Below are 21,292 nucleotides of genomic sequence, written 5' to 3'. Positions count from 1 at the left end.
GGTCATTATATAATACACAAAGTGACAGAAAGAGTCTTTATTTTTCATTTTGAGAAATTAATGAGATTTTTAAGTTTAATTCCTAGATAAGTACGTTCTATTCCATTTATACAATTTCCTAAGAAGTTTATCAAGGTACTGATTTGGTATAGATTTTATGCTAAATGTTTTGATATTTGTTTAGTATAAGCAGGAACTCAGACTTTTTTTTCTTTTTTTTTTTTTAAGATTTTATTTATTTATTTATCAGACGGAAATCACAAGTAGGCAGAGAGAGAGAGAGAGAGAGAGAGGAGGAAGCAGGCTCCCCGCCGAGCAGAAAGCCCGATGTGGGACTCGATCCCAGGACTCTGAGATCATGACCTGAGCTGAAGGCAGAGGCTTAGCCCACTGAGCCACCCAGGCGCCCCAGGAGCTCAGACATTCTTAAACCGCTTTTTGTTGCTGCCATTGTTAAGTCAAAAGACCAGCCACAGCTAAATAGCTTCGGTCTAAACTGATAAGCCCCGTCAGGTGATATTGAAGGCTCTGTTCTTAGAATATTGAAGTTTTAAAATCCTTAAGAGCAGGATTAAACACTCCAGGTCTTGTGTTCTTAAAGGGTGGGGGCTGGGCCAGGGCAGGGAGAAGTGCTCTCGGGAAGAGGAAGGTGCGTGGCCAGGACAGGTAGCGTAGCTGACCTGCAAACCTCTGCATTTTCTTGATGCTACGGAGGCACTGGGGAAACTCTTCACAGACTTCCTCACCAACCAAGACCGGACGACTGCTTCCTAAAGGATTTTCATTTTCGAAAAGTATTTGGTTTGTTAATTTTTAAACTGCAAGCTTCGTACATTTTGATAACCTCTAAAACTGGATTGTTAAATCCAGTCTTGGATAAAGTTACTCCTGTATTAACAAGCACTCACTTTTAGATGGAGGCGGCTTTGGAAGGTTCCTACCTACTAAGACTCTTCTCCATCACCTTATTCAGGTAACAATTACTCCTGATTTGAAGCTCAGCTTCTGAGCTGATTGTACTTCAGAACTGCTAATTCTGTTTAATTTAAACTAGCAGGCATATAGTTCAATGAATTTGGAATTAAAAATATGATTCTGATTTTGCTCTATTTTCCAAGCTTTTCAAGTGTGAAATTTCCAGCGTTTACTAATTTTTATCTAACGAAATACAGGGTGCAAAACTGAAACAAAATATCATTTTCTACAGAGTTAAAATCTTGACACATTCTTTCTTTCACCTATCTTTCCGGAGCATGATAAATGCTCCCCAAATGTGAGAGACAACATGTAAGAATATTCCATTGCCTTAACCACAGCTGATATTTTGAAATAATTCTTGACATTATCTGCCCATTGTACCTTTTCCGCCCTTCAGAACCTCCCCAGACTCTCCCCCTGTGATAATTCTCACACTGTTTCCCTTAGCAGTGTCTGTCTCCGTTTTAAATATTTTTGGCAAGCCTTTAAATCTTTCCTTCTTTGGTTTTGGTTGTATGAGATGGAAAAGATTTTGATTTCCACACGTCTGTAGTCACTAATGATAACTGTTTGCTATCGACTGGCTTCACATTCTCAGAGGCGTTTCAAATGTAAATAATCAAAAGAGTAAAAGAGGAGCAATAGAATATTTTGTGTCAAAATGTTATGGCTAAGCGATCTAAAAACTGCTCCAAGTATTTGTCATAAATGTAAAAGGGAGAAAAGAATCACTCCAAACTGAAAGCAGAAGCTGTCTTCCATACTTGGCCATCACGGCGAGACCCATTTGGTGCTCCCTCCGACATGTGTGCTCGGGAAGATCATATGCCAGGCAGATGGACGTCACCCTCGCTTGATGTTTAATGGACCCTGGCCCACATGTAATGTATTAGTGTACTCACCTGTACCAATTTTACATGCACAAACATGTGTAGAGCTAAACTGTAAAGAAAGACCACTACAGAGTTACAACTTTGTTAATAAATGACACATTTGCTCGCGGTTCAGAGATTTGCATAGAGATGACAGGAGGAACTGTGTTTGAGATGCACGTAAAAACTAATTAATCTGGAAGCATCAAGTATGGCCACGTTGGTGGTCTTAAACATTTAAGGATAGGTGCTATCTTGTAATTTTAGTTTTAAAACAGATAAAATCTGACCCAAGTATCATGTTTAAGTACACTATTTGGAAAGCCTATAAAACATTCTTATAACCACTACCTACACTATGGTCTTTTCAGTAATTTAAAAATGCTTACTGATGCCAATTTAGTTTTATTTATGTGAAAAAGGGAAACTATATAAAAAAAATGCATGCAGTGATGGGGGACGAAACACTATTAAGGGCACAGCTAGATTGGATATGCCAAATCAAATTATGTCTTTTTTTTTTTCTTTTTACAAACCATCATACCAAAAATGTCTTTTTTCCCTTAAATCAAATTATGTCTTTTTTTTTCTTTTTGCAAACCATCATACCAAAAAGGTCTTTTTTCCCTTAAAATCAGCAAGATTCTGCTACCATGAGACAGCTCCCAGAGGTTCATTGCTATTTTTAATAAGTGAAGGAATATTGTGGACGCAGTGTGTGTGCTCGTTGCAAACCATTTTTGCTGGACTCAGTCTGAACATATAGAAGAATGACATGCAGCAGACCGGGAGACATCTGAAGTGTGTATCAGCCAGGCACTGATTGCTGGTACTTGCCAAGTATTTAAATTAAATTCGGATATCTATCTCCACGTGTGTTTAGCACATACATAGTTTCCTTAGGCCACAAACGTCTCCTTGCTGAGAAGTAAAAACAGTCTCCTTTGTTTCCAGATAAGATACAATGTGTTTTCTTTAGCCATTTCCACTTTATTATTAGGCTCTAAAATGTAAAGGGGCTGGATAGTAATCTAAAACAAAAAGTGGGACCAAGAGATCGGTCTTTAGTGCACAGGGTGATTCTATAGTTGCATAATTATACTAAAGTTCTAAGCCTGCTTATTTTCCATCATTGTACAGATAACATTTCAAGTTTAATTCCCACTGGTGTTTTGCACCTTTGTAAATACTTTTTTTTTTCTTTTTCTTTTTACTGTCTTCTTTCCTTTTTTTTTTTTTTTTTGTAAATACAAGGAGAGTCAGCTATGCTTGCTTCTTCTTGTTCTCAAGCAACTTAATTTTCACAAGGGCCCAGAGAGGCATTTGGAGCTCTTGAAGCAAACTAGGGAGTGAAGAAACAGGAATGTGGTTGTTAGAGGTAGCAGCCACAGCCTCTTCTGAAGCTGACGTGGCAGAAAGAGAGGTATTTCAGAGGTAGCTACTCCAAACTGCTTTGTGATTATTGAAACCACTAAGCGTTGCATCATCCATGAGAAAGAAGTGGCAAGGAGTGTACAGCTGTATACCTGCTGACACTTAACACTCAAATGATCTTTATTTTTTTTAAAAGAATCTATTTATTTATTTGACAGAGAGAGAGAGAGGAAGAGAGCACAAGCAGGGGGAGAAGCAGAGTCATAGGAAGAAGCAGACTCCCCAGGAGCAGGGAACCCAATGCAGAACTGGATCCCAGGACCCTAAGATCATGACCTGGGCTGAAGGCAGATGCTTAAACTATTGAGCTACCCAGACACCCCTCAAATGATTAAAAAAAAAAAAAATAGGGACCTAATAACAATGTCCATAATGGGATGTTTAATGACTATTTTATTTACATTTTAGGTAAGTTTCCTTTTTGCAAGCAATTCAGATAAGGTCCATTTTGGCCACATGATACTGAATATATTAGAGTGCAAGTCGAAAACTACTGATTGAAGTAGAAAACCATGAATTTAAAAAATGGTGACATAGTCCCTATCTTACACATCTTGTATTCAACTGTATATGCTAGTATATGTTTTCCTATCCTCTTTCTTTCTTTTCTTTTCTTCCCCCCTTCATTTTATTATTATTTTCCAGAGCAAAGGATTTCCACTTAACAATGTGAATGACCAGTGCACCTGTTCCTTTAAACAGACACATTTAGAGGTAATATTCCTTCAAAAGCACCTCATGACTTCATTGGCATCTTGATTTTCATCCATTGCTTAAGACTGATATCCTATTTCTAAAGTGTTCTCTATCATATTATCTCATATCAATAATATGCAGTTAACTTTACCACCAGGAATAAAATATATATAAAACATCCACTTTGTGTCAATTTTAGGGTAAAGCCCAGGTAGATTAAAAAAAAAAAAAAAAGATAAATGAAATATGGTATTAGCCTATGGTTTCTGACTCTCTAAAAGGTTAACTGATTTTGACCAGCGGTCAAAGAGAGGCAAATTTTTGAGTCACCACAACTTCATGGCAATGCTGGATATATTGTCAGTGTGACACAATCCCAAGAAAACCCAGTCCTAACTTGGAAACAGAAGAATTGAGTTCGAAATAGTCTAGGTTCTGGAGTCTCCATTTGCATCACAAGATTGATAGGCATGCGACCCAGGGGTTCCCAGTGGGAGGCAACTGGGGAACATATACCATCCTGTTGGTACAGACTAGGGATGCTGGTCAGTGTTCTGCCATGCACAAGACAGTCCGCCACAGCAAAAAATTACCTGGTCCCAAATGTGAACAATGCAGCTTACTTCACATGTGATTCCATAAGCAGTCTATGATGTAATTTTTATTAATCAATACCCAAGACACCTACTGAATGACAAAAAAACTCTTCAGATTTGCTCCAAAAACTCAATTAGCCAGAATGGCTGAGTGGGGTTGTGGGTGTCAATAAAAACAATGTATTAAACCTTTTGTCCACTTACCTAGAGATCATTCAGCAATTCACCATAAAAATGACTGAAGGTTTTGGAGGGGATGGGGAAGGGGGATGGGGGTTTGGGTGAGCCTAGTGGTGGGTATTAAGGAGGGCACAGAGCACTTGTGTGTGCATAAACACTGAATCTTGGATCACTGAAAAAAAATTAATTAATTAAATTTAAAAAACAAAAACAGACTTTAGTAACTAATAAATGAATCCAGAATGTTAAATTCCTAAGAAACAAAAAGATTTAATTTCCCTCAGGTAAAATAAATAAATAAATGATAATGAGGGGGAAAAAACAAAAACAAAAAATGTTGCGAAATGCTGAACCAGTTTAATCGGCGATGCTATAAAATCATTTTTTTGACGAGTTACTTCATAATGGTAGAAACATGAGCTTTTTTTTCCACTGGGAACGTGGCCCCTTGGCTTTGCCTTTCTGAGCCTCTAGTTCTCTATAAATAGGACAGTCTTGCAGAGCACCTGTGACTGGTGAAATCGAGATGATGCACATCAGGAAAGATGCTAAGGGGCTAAGAAGAGAGAGCATTATTTTGCTGGTGCAACAAATGTCAGACTTTTTATCCATATTACATTACCACTCACTTGCCATCCTGTATATGGGATTTGATATGAATAGCAGGGAAAGGAAGTGTCTAGATTAGACCTCCCTGAGTCCAATTTCATTGTTTTTTAGCTTTTAGAAGTTAGGAAGTTTTCTTAATCTCTCTTTCTCAAATCTCTCAAATCTCAAGTTTCTCATCTAAAACTAACTTACTACATTTTAATTCATGCACCCAATGTTCAGAATGTGTTGGCATTCTGTGTATAGAAGGAAGAAAAGCCATTCATATTTTGTACTCTTACCCAAGCATACAATGCTGGAAAAAAATAAAATATACATGGGGATGGGTCAGGGGATGATGGGAAAGAATACTGGGAAATTAGAACAGAATCTTCTCTGTTCCCAGCCTGCTTCGGTCTTGGAAAAAATATGTCTAATGAAAATAAATCCATTCTTCTTTGATTGAGATAGTTAATTATCATTGGTCCATATTGATGATATTTTATTACCATGATCTCATTACCAAAGGGTGGCTCCAATTAGGGACTTACTTATATTACATCCCTACATAAATTGACTAGGACATTGCTTACCAACATGCGTGTCTAAGTTCATTAAACCAAAAGAAAAATTATTGCCAGAATGATAGTCAAGTCAACAACGTAAATTCTAAGTTCCCTACAATGATTTCTAGCATGTCCATTGTCACCCATGTCCAAGAAATGCATAGTTTTGAGGTTTCTTTTTTTCCAAGTCCAGTTTAGAACCTCCTTTAGAATTTGTTTCTGAATTATGCTCTTTCCCACTACATCTGATTTATCTGTCATTAGGGAAAGTTAAACTACGTTTTTTTTTTTTTTTTTCTGTTTGGGATACCTGGGTGGCTCAGTCTGGTAAGCATCTGACTCTTGGTTTCAACTAAGGTCATGATCTCAGGAACTTGGGGCTTGGTACTCAGTGGGGACTCGGCTTCTCTCTCTCTCCCTCTCCTCCTACCCCCATTTGCTCTCTCTCTAAAATAAATAAATAATATCTTTAAAATTTTTTTTACTGTTTTAATTTTATCAAAACAGATGCGACTGTTGTCGCCTGTTTATGTTAACTAAAATGAAGATTTCGTATTTTTATAAACAAGTCCATCACTATGAGAATTAATGGTAATACTTAGACATCAGTAAAAAACAATAGCTGTGGGATGCCTGGGTGGCTCAGTGGGTTAAGTCGCTGCCTTCGGCTCAGGTCATGATCTCAGGGTCCTGGGATCGAGTCCCGCATCGGGCTCTCTGCTCAGCAGGGAGCCTGCTTCCCTCTCTCTCTCTCTCTCTGCCTGCCTCTCCGTCTACTTGTAATTTCTCTCTGTCAAATAAATAAATAAAATCTTTAAAAAAAAAATAGCTGTAAATAACTATTTTCCTTATCTCAAATTATCAAAGTTTTTGATAAATGCTGCTGATTGAATTTCATATACTACCAAAACCGAGTCATGGGAATTTCCCCTCCAAAGGCGATGCTTCTCATGACATTGCATCTCCTCCATCGTGTGCCCCTCGTGAGTACCTCCAGCGCTTGTTTTGGCTACCATTTATGGCATATATCAGAACTGCTCAGACTTGATAAATGAAGCTGGTACCATATGAAGAATGTAACTCGCTCTCCTCCAGGACTGTTTGGTGAGTTGCTTCATGTTATTTTTAATGGACTTAAAAAAAAAAAATAAATGTGTTGCTTCATTTTTAAGACCATACTGCGCTCTTAACAAGCACTGTACAATTTTGTAAAATAGTTTAGTTGAGCTGACAAGTCATATACAGTGAGTGTAGTTTCCATGTGTGACTTAAAATAACCATAAAGACAAGTCAACCCTGGGAAATGGGGTCGATAACAAAGGAACCCATATAAAGCCCACAGTCGCAGTGTTTGCTGCTACCAGCAGGAGAAGTAATGTAGTCTTGTTGGTATTAGGATGGAACAATGCTTTAAAGTGAGTGTCTGTCTTCTTCCTAGGTAGAATAATCCATAACTCAGCTCTCCAGGGGCGGCTTCTGTATTACAGCATATTTCTGTATTCAGCAGTAATAAAAGATGTCATTCGAATGACCCGAGGTCTACAATTTCATGCTATGGAAGGAAAAAGTTATCTGCTTCCCTCCACAAGGACCTTCTTCATGGCTAATTAGGGAGCCCTGTCTTTCCATCACAGTTAGCTGCCTGATCGGACCTCACAGTAACATTGTCAGAACTTGAATAACATGGATTATTAGGGTAAAAGAAAACTTTAAAGTTGATCCTTTTATTCTGCCACCCCCCCCCAATAATCTTGGAAATGGTTTGTGTAAATGCTCATTTGTAAGTCCTGGTCCCTAGAGCCTATCCTGATTTTACTTGTATGCTCTGTGTTTATTTACTGTAAAGTAGGAAGCTCAATTTGCTGATGTTTTCAATATAAATCCCATTATTCATGGATCTATTTAGACTTTTTAAATTCATGCACAGTAAATCTTATTTTTTGTCTTTTAAATTAATCAAGATTGGAGTTTTAAATTATTTTCCTTTCAGTTCAAAATATACCTTAGTTTTTCCCCAAATGCATTTCTTAAAATTCAGAATATATATATATATATATATATATATATAGAGAGAGAGAGAGAGAGAAAGATTGAGAGAGAGAGATTTATTTATTTGTCACAGAGAGAGAGAGAGAGAAAGCAGGAAGAGCGGCAGGTTGAAGGAAAAGCAAGCTCCCCACTGAACAAGGAGCCTGATGCAGGACTTGATTTTGGGACCCTGGGATCTTGACCTGAGCTGAAGGTAGAGGCTTAACAGACTGAGCCACCCAGGCATCCCAAATTTTGAATATATTTAAAAGACAGTTCGTTTGTTTGTTTTCCCTCCGTCCTGATGATACACAGCTTATCATTCTAAATGCATGCGAAGTAACATGGTTTTTAGAAAAGTGAATATTTTTAATATGGCCATCAAAAAAGTTTTTAAAAACTGAATGAGGGGCACCTGGGTGGCTCAGTCAGTTAAGCATCTGCCCTCAGGTCATGTCGTCATCTCAGGGTCCTGGGGTCAAGTCCAGGTGGGCCTCCATGCTTAGCAGTTAATCTGCTTTTCTGGTTCCCTCTGCCTCTCCTCCAACTCATGCTCTCCTTCTCTCTCTCTCTCTCTCAAATAAATAAAAAATTTAAAAGAATAAAATAAAATAAAAACCAAATGAATGACAAATACTACTGTAACCAATCCAGTGGTTCAGGGAACATTCTGAAGAGATTTCCATCACAATAAAACTGAGTTTACAATTTTCAGGAACAGCTCTGAGCGGTGTGAATTGGTCAAAACTCTTCTTGAGCGTAGTTTATAAAGTTTCATCTTCTCCAACTTCTCATAATAACAGCTTACTGCCTGCTGTGAAAGTCAGCTTTTTCATCAAGGATAATCTTAACATTTTTATTATTATAATTCATATTCTAATACTTGGTAAATAAATTTAAATTGAACCTCCTAGGCACAGACAAATTTACAGGATTCCCTTGAACAATGGCTGGCGAGATCCAAGACTGAAGAACATGGTGTATATTTTTCTACCAAATCCATCCAATCCTAGTGTCTCATCAATGTGAGCATTAAGAATAATATTTATATTATCCGGGTTTTTCTTTAGAGGTGATATAGTAAAACATGCCAATTCCTTTGTTTATTGGCAATATTCTTAAAATAAGTGTTCTAAGATATTTGAGACCTGGAATCTGAGGTATTACATCATATCCTAGTCATCTAATATGAATTATGAGTTTAGTACGTCTATTCATTCAAAATATATTGTCCCACTAATTCTGCAAATGTTCATTGACTATTGACAGTCAAACATTGATCTAATTTACGGGGTCGCAGCTATGAATTAGAAAAAGCTCCCTGGCCTCATACAGCTTACATACAAGTCGATGAAAAAGAAACACATCAATAAAGTAGTAGCTTGTGACCAGCTATAAAGCAAAATGCCCAAAAGTGAAAAACAGAGATTCACTGTCCTGGATATGCTCGGTGCTTATTTATTCCACAGCCAGAGTACAGGGGATGGGTAATTTCTGAGGAGTAGGCAAACGCAGTAATATTGTCTTAGAAAAAAAACATTGTCAAGATGAGATTAGGGCAGGATTATCTGTTTACCAGTCTGGTTTAAGGCATGAAGTATGGACTGAGGGTTTCTTTCTTTCTTTCTTTCAAGATTTTATTTATTTATTTGAGGGGACATGGTGGGGGGGGCGTGCACAAGCGAAGGGAGGGACAGAGGGAGAGGAAGAACCAGATTTCCTGCTGAGCAGGAAGCCCAGCGCAGGGCCGGAGCCAAGGCAGAGGCTTTACCACATAAGCCACGCAGGTGTTCAGGAGTATTTCTTTCATTTATTCATAAAAAATGACAAGAAAAAAAAAAAAAAAAGGACCAGATTTGGGTATCCTTTACACTAAAGTTGCTTGAAATTTCAAAGAAGAATGCCAACAGAGAGAAGTGATAGTCACCAAGCCTTTGTGAAAGGAAAAGACTGTCAGACAGCAATGTCACTGTCTCACGCAGATGGACAGAGTCCGGTTGGAAGGAGCACCCCTGAATGGGAATAATACAGGGCCGCCAGCCCTCCTCCTACACGGCCCCCTTCCTTTGCATTTCCATCATAAAGGGGCAGTTGAAAGCTATTTGCATACTTTCTAGTCCTTGAAAAGACATATTGTTTCCTTTTCTTCCCTTATTTTGATAAAATAATCTCATATGCAGAAGGGACTGTGATTGGCAAGCTCAGCTCATCTTGGTTTTGGTCTAGAGAGCAGGATAAAGTGCAATCCAATTTTGAGACCTATCTACAATTTTGCTTAATATTCCCGTTGCGAGAAGTCAGGAGATTTAGGAGAGAACTATAATTGCCCCATATTTAAGATATTATTGAGAATGCAATGGACTGATTTAAACTGCACTTTGAGATTCAGCCTACTCATTCTGGAGAAAAATAATACTTTTTTCAAGTTCATTTGCAAAGTTCCAATGAATTCTTTTTCTAGGTTTTATTTAAGTTTAAAAAAAGTTAATAAAAAGGGGGTTTGCGGTATAAGAGGTTATCAGTGCTGTTTGCCATTATTCCTTTTAGCTTTAAATGCACTTTCCAGCATATTTACTAGTACAGTTTATAATGAACCTGGTAAAAAGAGAATTAAGGACCCGACTATTATTGCAGTGGGAAGATTTGGCAAAATTTAATGGAGCAGGCTAAGAATTAACTATCCACTTCTGAGGGTCCGTTGTTTGTCTCTGACCTAGCCTGGAGGCATCTTGTATCATTCACATGAAATCCATTTTGCATTTTCAGAGTCAAATGATGCCAAAACAGCCCAAGCTGACTAAAGGGTAACAGATTCTGAGTAAGTACCACCTTTTCTCTCTCTAAGTCAGAAAAATGTCTGTAACAGATATTTTTGTTCTCGTTCTATCTTTTTTAACTAATAAGGGTTTTTTTTTTTCCTAAAACATTTATTGGCTGTTTGTCAGCATGTTTGATAGAATGGCTGCAATTTCTATTTCTTGAGTTTTTCCTTAAGAGTGAACAAAATCGTGACTTTTCACGTCTTCTGTGGTTCCATCCAGCTCCATTAGGTTCTTTGCGTCTTATCAATTTGTGTGTGTGTGTGCATTGCTGCTATTATTTTATTATTTATGATTATTATTGGCTTTTTGAATGCACATTTTAATTAATGACATTTTAATTGTTCGGCCCATTATTTCTTTCAGTTACCAAACTTCCCTTGCAACATGTATTAGAAAGGAGGCCTGGGCTGTGCTCAAAGGGTTGACACAGTTGAGACTTCACCTATGAGGGAGCATTAACTCCAAGTTTCCGATAGCTTTTTCCAGCTGATAACAATTAAGAGCCTCCTGAAGGACGAGGTGTATTTTGATTATAACAAAAAGGAGGAGAAAATGCTGCCAGAGTCATAGTAACATTGTACGGAGGGGGAAAGGGAAAGAAAAAGGAAAAAGAAAAAAAAGAAGAAAAAAGAGAAAAAAAAAGGGAAGAAAATCTTGCCTCTCTGATAAACCCCAAGGGAAGTGAAATGAGATAAAAAAACACTAAGATATGTGTGTGACAAGCCATATAGCAAGTCGCTAATTGTATTCTTTGTCACTTGATAGGATAAAAATGTAGACTCTTAATAGAAATTAAAAAGCCATTTTTCTTAAGGTTGCTCTGGGCCAGGCCTGGTGGATAAAACCACACTGCCAAAGACCTTGGCCTGGAGCCATTATTTGTGTAGCTACTTCTTGTTCAGAAATCAGAAAGTCATTTAAGCCTGGGGTAGACAGCTGGGTGAAGTGTTATCAAGTGAGTGATGTCTGCAGATTAGTAAGACAGAAAATATGCAGCTGGCAGTGTGATCTGAAATGCAACAATTTTTGGAAATGCTTGGGAGCTGAAAGAATGGATGAAGAGAAAGGGGAAAACAAGGAAACAAAATTTGACACTCAGAATAAGAACCTGATATCTATGTGAAATAATGTTACAGTGTGCGTGCATATATACATGTGTAGATATACATATATGAGTGTAATTCTTTTAGAGTAGATCGTACTACTTATACTTTGGGTTTCTACCATTTATTTTTAAATATATGTTTTGACATTAATTCCCGTGGGGAAATGTGATGTGAAACTAACCTCGCAAAGTCTTCTAGGCTAGATTTTGTAGGGAAGTAAAGATTATACTTGGCAAAGGAGGGCCTTACCTCTAGCATAACCATTTCCAAATGACACTCATCATATGATTGTGTAATAAGGCCCATAGGACAAATCTGAGTTGACAGTCTCTGCTTGAAGATCATGTTGTGCATGTGTGTGTGTTTTGGAGTCTGTCTTGATAAAATGAGGTATTGAGTGAGATAAGGTGGAATGAACCAATGAGCTCATACATGCCCTCCCCCCAGCATGCCTTTTTTTTTTTTTTTCCCCGACTTAAATTACTTGTTTTTGGTTTGAAGTTGGCAGTCCTGCTACTGGAGATTGTGAAACAATGGTTTATTTAATCTAAATATATGGGATAATAATATCAATATGAATTCAAGATTTTCAGGTCTTGATAGGAGGATGCAAGGAAGCCCCTTTGTTAAAAGCAGCAGTGGATTCATATTAGCTGAAGTGTCCTGTTCTAGCTGTGTAGTGCGGCAGGAGAGGACCCCAGAGCTCAAGAGTGTGAAAGCAGCAATGATTAGTTTGCCTGCAGTTCTGCAGTGTGGTCAGAGCTCCGTGTAGACAGCTCAGCATCAGCCGGGCCAGCCCAAGGGCTGGAGTTATTTGACAGCTGGGACTAGAATCAGCATACGGATCGCTTGGCCTGACAGCGGGGGCTGGATATCAGCTGGGATTTCAGCTGGGGCTTTCTTTCACGTGCACATGTTCTTATCATGTGACTACTTGGCTTTCTGACAGCACATTTGCCAGCTTCCCAAGTGAGTATCCCAAAGAGATAAAGGGAAGAAGTATGACTGGCTTATGACCCAGCCTTGGTAGTCACTAGTATTCCTTTTGGTCTATTCACAGCATTTCACCCAGGTTCAAGGAGAAGGGACAGAGAACCCACCACCTGGTGGGAGGAATGCTAATGAACGTGTTAAGAAAAGCATGTAGGGTGATATACCTTGTAGAGGACCTCTTGAAAAATACAACCTGTCATAACCTGTCCACAACTATGCATTTCCTTCTCATGTGCAAAATACATGTGAACCCTCCCCCAGGAACCCACAGGCTCATGCCCTCCTGATACCACTGAGAACTGTCCCATTGCCCCATCTAGGTCCTGTCCGTGTGTGGAGGATGCTTCTTGAGTATAGTTCCTCTGTACTGCTATTCGAGGATATCCTTCCAGTCTGAAGACCTGTGAAGTAAAGAGAGAAGTTACCACACACCCAGTAGTTAATTGTGACCCAGAAACAGAATAAGGACTTTCAGCACTGTTCCAGAAGGGGGAGAATGGTAGGCACACAGTGGCCTCTAGTCCATAACAATTCTGAAATCTTGTAAGACACGTATTGCCACTTCCTTGATTCATTTTCTTTCTTTCTTTCTTTCTTTCTTTCTTTCTTTCTTTCCTTCTTTTTCAAAATAAATTAAGGCTCTCCAATTAAGGAGATGGTGTTTTTATATTTGTAGGAGAGTTTTTCCTTATAAATTCTTGGGCTGTATTGGGGTTTACCATTTTTCACTGTAGATAAAGGGAACCTCGCCCACTGTGGTGACTGTACTTCCCAAAGTGGGTGCCACAGTAGCCCCATTCCACATGTCCTTCTTACCATGTGGTGTACCTCTGCTGTCTTTGAGTGAGTGAATTTCATCCCTCTGAACCTGAGTGGGATCTAGGGTACCCCAGAGGAGAGAGCTTAGTGAATGTGATGCATAGGCATTCAGAGCAGAGCTCGGTCATGCCCTTCTGCTCTGTTTCCTCAAGATGTTCATTTTTAGAATCTTGTCATCATGTTGGGATAAAACCCAACAGCAGCTTGGAGAGACACTATACATGAGTGTTCTGGCTGACAGTCTATTGTGGACTGAATGATTGTGTCTTCCCAAATCCATATGTTGAAGCCCTAATCTTCAATATGATGGTATTTGGCGGTGGGACTTTGGATGTTAATTAGATTTTGCTGAGGTCCTGAAGGGAGACCCCCATGGTAAGATTAGTGCCCTTGTAGGAAGAAAAAGAGACACCAGAGCTTCCCCTCTTTACCATGAGAGGCTCAGTGAGATGGCAGCGATCTGCAAGGTAGGAAGAGGACTCATACTAAGAGCCAAATCTGCTGGGCACGTTGATCTTGAACTTCCCAGCATGCAGAACTGTGAGAAATAAGCGTGTATTGTTTGAGTTAAACAACCTGTGGTATTTTGTTATAGCAGCCTCTTTTGATGAACACATAGCCCCACTGAAGTCCCAGCCCACAGCCAGCGTCAATTGTCAGGCATGCATGAGAACTTTGATGGTTTCAGTCCCTGAGGTCAAGCCATCTCTGCCTTCCAGCTGCTCTTGCCGTTTCTTCATGAGACAGAGACAAGGTGCCTCTCCAAGTCCGGCCCACATAGCAGATTAGTCAGCAGTAAAATGATTGTTGATGTTCAAAGCCACTGGTTTAAGGTGAATTAAAACATACTTTGGAACCAAGAAGGAAGCAGCTGCTGTAAGAAGCCAAGCATGTGGCATTAGCTCGGGGACACAGTGGTGGAGAGAAGCAAGGAGGGTATTAGGGACACTGTTCATGAGGGAGGCTTGGACAGAGTATGAGCTAAAGCCTGGTGGGTCTCAAGGAGGCTTTTGGGACCCCACTGAAGGAAAATCAGAAAAATAATATTAAAAGCTAGCAAAAAGGAAATCCTTGTTATATAGTAGCAGAAAGTTTTGTGATATCACTGGCTAGAGTAACATAAGAATTTTTAAAAAGGGGGTGCCTATGTGGCTCAGTGGGTTAAGCCTCTGCCTTCAGCTCAGGTCATGATCTCAGGGTCCTGGGATCGAACACCGCATTGGGTGCTCTGCTCAGCAGGGAGCTTGCTTCCACCCGCCTCCCCGTCCCTTCCCCCCCACCACCGCCTGCTGCTCTGCCTACTTGTGATCTCTCTCTCTGTCAAATAAATAAATAAAATCTTAAAAAAAATTATTAGTGAAGCTTAAATGTAGAAAAGAGATTTTCAGGCAGGACAGTAATATGAGAGCCACTTGGCTTCATCTCATGGCCTTTGATAAATGTTGGAGGAGAGAGGTAATCTGGAAAAAGAACCGGTACATGTGGCGTTGCCAGAGTTTGCTGGGTTTGGAAATAAAACAGCTCCTCATTCCTAGCCTCTCCAGATGGCAAATTATGCTGAAATTAAGAAATGACTTTTGGGCAGAGGATGAATCCACTATCAGCCACACATAGTGCAGAGAAGAAGCCAAAGTCAGGGATGTAAGACCTTTATGAAGACCTCAGAGTGATTTACGTGATGCCTAATACATACTACCTTTCAAGCTCGAGTTATTGGCATGATCGTTAATACTACTTCATATATATATATATAGATATATATATATATATAGAGAGAGAGAGAGAGTACTTATTTAGGGGGGAAAATTCAACTTAAGCCTCTGAGCCTAAGTGTCCTTTTATTGTAAAATAGTATTATTGTGTATAATAATATTGTGTATAGAAGAGCAGACCAGTTTCTATTCTTAAGCTTCACAAGATACAATAATTATTTAATCATTATTTTAATCAAATGTATGGCGTGAGTGGGGTATAGCTCGTGATTCATTTTCCTAGTAGCATTCGAAGTCCACTTCAAGTCTGTGGCCTATCTTCTCTGATCTCAGAAGCTGAGCAGGGTTGGGCCTGGGTAGCACTTGGGTGGGAGAAGTCCGTTTCAAGATCTATGCATCTCAGGCGCCTGGGTGGTTCAGTGGGTTAAAGCCTCTGCCTTCGACTCAGGTCACCGTCCCAGGGTCCTGGGATTGAGCCTCGCATGGGGCTCTCTGCTCGGCGTGGAGCCTGCTTCCTCCTCTCTCTCTGCCTGCCTCTCTGCCTACTTGTGATCTCTGTCAAATAAATAGATAAAATCTTAAAAAAAAAAATCTATGCATCTCATTACCCTTCAGTCCAGTACTCATTCTTTAATTTCAGGAGTGTCCCCTCTACAGCAGGCACTGATGACATGACCTGTGGTGTCCCCTCCCATGTCATAACAAACCCCTTCAGGCAGCGTTTTGATACTTGTCACATGAGGCAACAAAAAAGTAAAAATGGTTACATTGGGTTTCTGGTACCACATTACTGCTCTGTTGGAGAATCAGAGGTCTAATCTCGTTTTTATGACTTAAAAATTAGCACATTACCTTTCTATTACACCTGGCCATTTGCATATGACAGAGCAAGAATACAAAGAAAAGGAAAGTAAGAAAAGAGAAAAGAAAGTTATGCCATTTCTAATGTTTTTGGTCTAAAATACTGAGACTTTATATTTTTAGTATCTCCCAATAAGTTCTCCTAAGAGATGTTTTTATATCAATTAAATGAAGAAATTTTGCTCTAATTTTTTTCAATTTATGATTCACATGGAAAGGGTCACTCCTATAACATGTGTTGAATAGTTTTTAGAGAACTGTGGATATCAGGTTGTCCTGGTTTGTTATACTTCCCTGTTTCCATTTAAAAAATATGATCTGAAATTAAATTTGCATACTAACTCCATCATAGGATACGTATAAATAAAACACATACTCCATATTTAGATGGCCAGTACTTTGTTTTCACATTCCATGAGAGCGCGCGTGCACACATTGTAGCAAATACTTGAATCACAATCTGGTAACACAGTGGTAATCCCATGTTCTCCTTTAACCACACTTGTCCTTAGGGCTCATTGGTTTTGGCGTGCAGCCTTCCCAAGGTAACATAAGAAAAGTTCTTAAATTTTTTTTTTTAAAGATTTTACTTATTTATTTGACAGACAGAGATCACAAGTAGGCAGAGAGGCAGGCAGAGAGAGAGGGAGAGGGGGAGAAGCAGGTTCCCCGCTGAGCAGAGAGCGTGATGCGGGATGGGATCCCAAGACTCTGGGATCATGACCCGAGCCAAAGGTATTGGCCCAACCCACTGAGCCACCCAGATGCCCCAAGTTCTTTCATTCATCTTCCAGCAAAATGCATTGAACTAAGTGTCAGATGGTAGGTTATCTAGGCCGTCAGAAGGAAAAATAAACTTAAAACACCGGGTGGTGAGTATTAGCATACAGCTACGTATAAGCTAAGTGTAAGTTTCATGGAATATCAGAACTAGGGGTCCCGGAGGGTACAGTGAGGAAGGGATTTTAGTGCCCAGACGCAAGGACTCAGGCCAAATTGGGCAACTAATCAATAAACGAGAGGGGGTAGAAAGAGGCTATCTGTACCTGAGAGCGACAGACCCCCTCACGGATCCTGGGGGTGAGGAGTTAGGAAGTGTGACAGCAGGGATGGCTTGTCCCTGCTTCACACCTGGGGCTCAGCTGCAGCACCGCACGGCTGGAAATTTGGGGTGCCCAGAAGCTCGTTCGCTCACATGTCCTTCGTTACTGCTGGACAGACTGAAGCCTGGGATGATTGAACAAAACTCTCTCAGGTCGTATCTTCAGGCAGTTTGGCTCCCTGGCAGCACGCGGCCTCAGGGAATCCAGATGTCTTGTTCGGAGCTCTAAGAACCAGTGGTCCAGGGGACGAGGCGAAAACTGCCTCGTGTTGTGTAACCCAGCCCTGTGCATCACATAGAGCCACTTCTGTCCTGTTGTGTTGGCTACAAGCAGTCGGCAGCCCCTCCCGGATTCAAGGGAAGTGGGCGGGGCGTGGGGGGTCAAATCACACTGTACAAGTGCACGAGGAATGGGAGCTGATCCTTGACCGTCAGTCTCCGTGTGCAACCTCTCCCCAGTCATCACGCTAACACTAGCAAAGTCTAACTGGCCTTCTTCTAAGTCTTATTTGTTTGTATTTTTGACAGGCTCTACCCTAGATTCTCAATTAAAAGGATCTTTTCCATCTTTGTAGATGCACTTCTGAATATGGAATCAAAGCATTTGGATGGAAAAATGTGTATGGTCGCCGAAGAGGGAACAAATCCAAGAACGAAGCATTGCATTTTTGGCATTCACTGGCTTGTGAAATTATAAAGTATTTTAAAAGGACAGAGTATTAGTGAAATGATGGAAGAAGGCATTTTAGTTTTCATGATATTTTTAGCAAAAATAGAAAGTTGGTAGTGAAATACTCTCAAACTTGCTAAGATAATCTATTTTTCCCTGATATCATTTGAGTCTTTACAGCCCTTGACTTTCCTTACATAAAATTCTGTTTTCCAAGCATCCCTGTCAAAACATTTGCTTATTTGCTTTCTATGAAGGACAGGATTTCTTTCTTTCTTTCTTTCTTTTTTTTTTAGGATTTTATTTATTTGATAGAAAGAGAGAGAAATCACAAGTAGGCAGAGAGAGAGAGAGAGAGAGAGAGGAGGAAGCAGGCTCCCCGTGGAGCAGAGAGCCCGACGTGGGGCTCGATCCCAGGACCTGAGATCATGACCTGAACCGAAGGCAGAGGCTTTAACCCACTGAGCCACCCAGGTGCCCCTATAGGACAAGATTTCTAAATTCTCCTTTTGACTTCCTATGTCCAACAATTACATGTCAATATACAATTCTACACAGTTTTCTTAAGCAATTTCATCATCTTGCATGGTCTTATTATCACCCATGTTCCATATCGCTATCACTGAAAATTCTGAATTCTGGAAGCATGTTTCCGGTGGCCCCTGGGCATCTCCATGGGATTATCTTGAAAACGACCAGAAACTATTCATCTATTCTTCCAAATCAGTTTTTCTTTTTAAACTTCCTTCTTCACATACCAGTGCCATCATGCATATGGTAGCCCAAAGCAGGACCCCTACAATGGATGCCAGCATCCACGACTATCGTAACCTCATACACAGACTTCTTTACTAGGTGCTTCTACAGCGCTGTGCTCTGCCTGACCACTTGACCCTGCTCACCGTGGGCCTGGTTGACACTTTCGTCTTTTCTCATCATTCACCCAGCACCTCAGTCTTAGCAACTACCAATTCATTTCCTAAAGAGCTGCTGTAGAAATATTCTACAAGGTGAATGTGATTGTATCACAGACTTAGAATTTTTTGAAACGGCTCTCACAGAGTTCAAACAACATGGTGTGATGAGGATGGCCCTCTGTTTCGCCAGTAGCAAACGCAGGATCACATATCTCTGCCATGCTTGATTTCTTAAACTGTTATACTGTGAGGCATGTACAGGGTCTGTGCCGGAGCTGTGGGTACCAGTCTTTGGATGCCTCTGATGTCCTTGCTTCTGTCTCCTGTATTGACTTTGGTCTTCCCTAACGTCCTCCTGGTCTTAGAGCATCAGTGTCTCGCACTGCTTTTAACTGCAAATACACTCCTTGTGTGGTGGTAAAGTGTGCACAGGGAATTGTTCTATAAACTCATTACTGAAACTCGATCTGTTCGTGGGCTCGTGTTCCTGACATGTGACCTTCGAAGTGTTGTACTTAGCTTTCCCACCCCTCCCGCAGGTGAGACAGAAGGCTGGAGGGCCTACGGTGACATCAGTGACTCCCCCACCTCCGCCCCCCAGGCTCAGGTGAAGTCTTTCTCTGCACTTGGACAGTAGTTTGGGAAAACTCTTTGAGCATATTTTATAAGCGCTACTTTCCACTCCACCGTCAGAGCCAAAAGGGGATTTTTCTCCATTCCTCACTCAAAGAGCCTGGCAAGATTCTGGAGGCAAACTCATGAAGCCTATAGCCCCCTCCTAGCATCAGGCACTGGGGAGTCTTACTCTCACGCTGGCCTCACTCGGTTTCCGTAGTTATTAGCGCTGCTATTCAAGTCTTTCATTCAGACTGTATTTCTAGTAGCTTCTACTCAGGTAAGCTGACCTCACCTGTCAGATTGGAGAGTGTGGCTTGTCCTGGGACTTTAGGTCTCTCAAGGATACAAGAAAAGATGTTTATTGTCACTGTGTTCATCTGCTTCTTATTCTGTGTGTCAGACTGTTGGATGTCAATATGGTTTTATAAGTTGGTGAAAACTTACTGGCCCATGACTGAACACCTACTTTTGTATCGGATACATAACTTAGGTATTTATTTATTTCTACCTACTGGATTTCTAAAATGCTTTGAATTGCAACTGACCACCGGTCCCCATTTTCTTCAGACCGTCACAGCTAAACAGACATGGAGCACTGTCACAACAGCGCGTGTTTCACACGCCCTCCCACCGAGTGTGCTCGTCCCCGCTGGCATCGCACGTCTAGAGGAACAGACTGAAGCTGCAAGAAACGGATCATCCAACCTCAAAGGTTGGGAAGAGGCAAAAGCTGTATTTTCATTTAGATTTCTGACTTCAACTGCACAAAGATCTGAAAATAGTGGAAGCAATATTTCTTTTTTTTTTTTTTTAAAGATTTTTTATTTATTTATTTGACAAAGAGAGACCACAAGTAGGCAGAGAGGCAGGCAGAGAGAGAGAGAGAGGAGGAAGCAGGCTCCCCGCTGAGCAGAGAGCCCGATGCGGGACTCGATCCCAGGACCCTGAGACCACGACCTGAGCCGAAGGCAGCGGCCCAACCCACCGAGCCACCAATATTTCATCTCTTGGAAATAGTGATGGAGATAGCATACATTTAAGTGCAAGATTCAGCTGTCATATCACCTGGATGGCTTTCCCTTCCTTGAGGTCACACCGTTATGAAGGGAGGGGTTGCTTCTACTTCCCCACGGCCTTCGATGCTCTATGAACATTCCCTTCTCTACATTTGACGCTTCTTGGAATATGGCGGGTGTTTTAAGTCGCTTCCCCCATTGACAAAGGATGCCTCAGCAAGAGTTGACACCAGTCTCATGGCGCTGACAAAATGAATCACAATCAATTACTGTAAGTCATGGTTTTATTTAGAAGAATTTTATTTTCAAAGCAGCCAAAGTTTATATGCCTTCTGTCTAGATGCAGGGTTGAAGGAGAATTTTGCTCTTGGTATATTTAACAACACAAGATCTATCATGGCCTAAAGAGGTAGCTATATTATGACAAGTATGGAGGCTTTTTTTTTTAACCTTTATGGATTAATCCCCTTAGATTCACAGTGTAATAATAATAATAATAATAATCAGAAGAAGAAGGAGGAGGAGGAGGAGAAGGAGGAGGAGAGGAAGTTGTTTTAAGTGAACATTATTTTTCTTCATGAACATAAGTTGCCTTTTAAGTATTTAGGAGCATTTTAGTTGTTTTCATAGTCCCATGGCACGTCTGTTTTCAGCATTGTGAAACATTCCAGCACTCACTTGCCCTGGGTGAGCCAACCTGCCAGTTTCATTGGCTCTG

The 21,292-nt window shown here is 40.4% G+C and overlaps 1 long non-coding RNA gene across 1 annotated transcript; it reads left to right on the top strand.

Annotated features, from left to right (window-relative positions):
- Positions 1-814: 814 nt before the first annotated feature.
- Positions 815-20,353, top strand: LOC122907897. Its single transcript, XR_006384778.1, has 4 exons — positions 815-973; positions 6,849-7,014; positions 10,705-10,756; positions 20,126-20,353. It is a non-coding gene; the product is annotated as an uncharacterized LOC122907897 (long non-coding RNA).
- Positions 20,354-21,292: the final 939 nt, after the last annotated feature.

Source organism: Neovison vison, chromosome 5 (genome assembly GCF_020171115.1).
Source record: "Neovison vison isolate M4711 chromosome 5, ASM_NN_V1, whole genome shotgun sequence".
Lineage (NCBI taxonomy): Eukaryota > Metazoa > Chordata > Mammalia > Carnivora > Mustelidae > Neogale > Neogale vison.
Note: the sequence above shows the minus strand (reverse complement) of the source record. Positions and strands in the feature narration are given on the sequence as shown.